Genomic DNA, 3,240 nt, shown 5'->3' on the forward strand with positions numbered 1-3,240 from the left:
AATACGGGTTGGTGAAATAGACAAAGGACACAAAATGCAAAATGTCAAATGACAAGGAAACATAGGGCCTTAGTACCTGCAGGGGGAAAAAACACAATGGCCCCTTTCCACTGCAAGAAGATTTGCTTCTTGTTATCTCACTCACCCCAAGTCCCCTCAGCTAGGACTTGAACCCAGATCTCCCACGTGGTAGGCAGGAACACAGTCACCACTGGTGGCACTGCTCCAGCCTGCTAGGAGTCTTGACCTTCCCGGAGCCCAACCTCACGTCGAGCTGCCTGGCGTCTGATTGGAGGAGCTAGAAGCAGCACTGGGAACCCCTCAGGTCACTGCTCAGATCCTTCCTACTCCTCCTCTCCTACTGGCTGCAGCCTTTCCTTGAGGATCCTGGAGCCCAGTGGGGAGCCTCTCCTGCCAGCCTCATGCCACGCTGCTGAGGGTCCCACTGCTGCCTGCACGTCCTGCTCTTTCAGGCTCTTCTGGGGCAACTGCTCCTGCCCCGCTGGCTCAGCTCTTGCCAGGCCTGTGAAACTCCTTCCTTGCTGTCCCCCTCTGTTCTCTCCCCTGAGTCAGCCCATGCTGCCCCTTTTATCCTCCTCCAGGCGACCCAAGGAGTGAATCGGGACACGGGGGGGGGGCAGGGAATCTCTGGGGCCTGATTGGTGCAGAAAGGGAATCCCAAGTCCTCCAATCATCTTTTGCCTTTTCAAAACCCCTGGGCTAGGTCGCTGCCAGCCAGCCCATCACAATAGTCAACTCCAAAATGAACATGAGTCATCAATCTGTGGAGTAATAAGTAAAGCTACACACTTTTTCTTGCATAAGTAGGTGCATCTCAAGCAGGTCCAGGGAGGTGATACTTCCCCTCTATGTGGCATTGGTCAGGCCACAGCTGGAGTACTGCATCCAGTTTTGGGCACCACACTTCAAGAGGGATGTAGATAACCTGGAAAGGGTTCAGAGGAGGGCCACCAGTCTGGTTAAAGGCCTACAGGAAAAACCCTATGAGGACCAATTGAGGGACCTGAATCTCTTCAGCCTCTGCAAGAGAAGGCTGAGAGGTGATCTTGTGGATGTCTACAAACTTATCAGGGTGGGACAGCAGAAAATAGGGGATACTATGTTTAACAGGGCACCCATCGGGGTAACTAGAAACAATGGCCACAAATTGAAGGACAGCAAATTTAAATTGGACATCAGGAAAAAATTCTTTACAGTGAGGGTTGCCAAAATATGGAATATGCCTCCAAGGGAGATGGTGCTGATCCCTTCCTTGGAGGTGTTTAAAAGGAGATTGGACAGGCACCTGGCTCGGGTCATCTGACCCCAGAACTCTTTCCTGCCCAGGGCAGGGGGTTGGACTCGATGATCTAATAGGACCCTTCCAACCATAAAATCTGTGAAATCTATGAAATCTATGACACAACAAAAGAGAAAGGCAAGTAGTATAGAAATGATAGGGTGATGGTATGGACAGAAAGAAGCATCAGGAAAAAGCTATGCCACGAGATAAGAAGTGAATGGCAGGCAGAGAGGAAAAAGGTGTCAAAACACACATATCAATGACCTCCTTCTGTCAAGGAAGAACTTCCCCCTCTCTCCTCCAGCCTTCCTCTAGGAAAGAGTAGGAGGCAGGGTTCCCTGAGACAAGAAAAGGAAATGGGAAATGTTGGGGTTCATTTTCTTTCCTCTCACAGTGTTAGTTCCTCTTGCTCTTCAGGTGCTGCCCTAGTCAGTTCCTATGCAGAAAAGCTGTTGACCTGGCTCATAAGTTGCTTGGAAACAAAAACATTTCTTGCCAGTTGGATGCACCACAGACCATATGTTTTAAAAACATTTCTGACATACCCCAGATCTGACATACCTCATACCCTCTGATGACTGAAGCCAAAACCAGAGAAGAAAAAAGAAGGGAGCTAGGCAGAGTTACCTTGGAAAAGAAGCTACTGATTATGTTGGCTGTTATTGGTGACCCAGGGTTGGAATTTGGTCTGTGCCAAAAGTAATTGATTTTACACTGATCCATGACCTGGCAGACAAAACTACTAGGACAAAAGGTAGTGCTTAGTTCCTGTGTGGTCCCCTTCAGAATTCACATATTCTCATTCCCTGGTCTCCAAGAATATTCCTTCACTGGGTTGCACCTACACATCATCTCATGAGCAACTTTCAAAACATATTTCCTGAAGGCAAAGGGAAAAAAAATAGGATATAGGAATTATTCTTATCAGCGTCAACCTGGAGGGACGTGGGCAGTGGGGTTCCCCAGGGCTCGGTCCTCAGGCCTGCATTGTTCAATATCTTCATCAGCGCCTTGTGCAAAGTGGGTGAAAAGCACCTTGTTCAAATCCACGGATGACACTAAGTTGTGGGGAGAAGTGAGCACACTAGAAGAGAGGCTACAATTAGATCTGGACAGGTTACAGAGGTGGGCGGATGAGAACAGGATGGGTTTCAATACGGACAAATGCAAGGTGCTGCACCTGAGGAGGAAGAACCAGCAGCATAGCTACAGGCTGGGGAACTCTCTTCTCGTCAGTGCAGAGGGAGAAAAGGATCTTGGAGTCATTGTTGATGCCAAGATGAACATGGGCTGACAATGTGGGGACACAGTCCAGAAGGCTAACCATACCTTGTCATGCATCCACAGATGCATCACAAGCAGATGCAAGGAGGTGATCCTCCCCCTCTATGCGGCACTGGTCAGGCCGCAGCTGGAGTACTCTGTCCATTTCTAGGCACCGCACTTCAGGAGGGATGTGGATAGCATCAACAGGGTCCAGAGGAGGGCCACTCACATGATCAGAGGCAGCAGGGTAGGCCCTACAAGGATAGTCTATGGGACCTGAACCTGTTCAGCCTCCACAAAAGAAGGCTGAGAGGGGATCTGGTGGTCACCTATAAGCTTGCCAAGGGAGACCAGCAGCCAATGGGAGAGTCCCTGTTCCCTCGAGCACTACTGGGAGTAACAAGGACCAACAGCCGTAAGTTGACTGAGAGTAGAATCAGGCTAGATATCAGGAGGCGCTACTTCACAGTCAGGGTGGCTATGATCTGGAACCAACTTCCAAGGGAAGTGGTGCTGGCTTCTACCCTGGGGGTCTTCAAAAGGAGGCTGGATGAACACCTTGCCGGGGTTGCTTGACTGCAGCATCCTTTCCTGTCTATGGCAGGGGGTCGGACTTGATGATCTGCTTAGGTCCCTTCTGACCCTACCAACTATGAAACTATGAAATATTA

Source organism: Gavialis gangeticus, unplaced genomic scaffold (assembly GCF_001723915.1).
Source record: "Gavialis gangeticus isolate Ggan-Ray unplaced genomic scaffold, GavGan_comp1, whole genome shotgun sequence".
Taxonomy (NCBI): domain Eukaryota; kingdom Metazoa; phylum Chordata; order Crocodylia; family Gavialidae; genus Gavialis; species Gavialis gangeticus.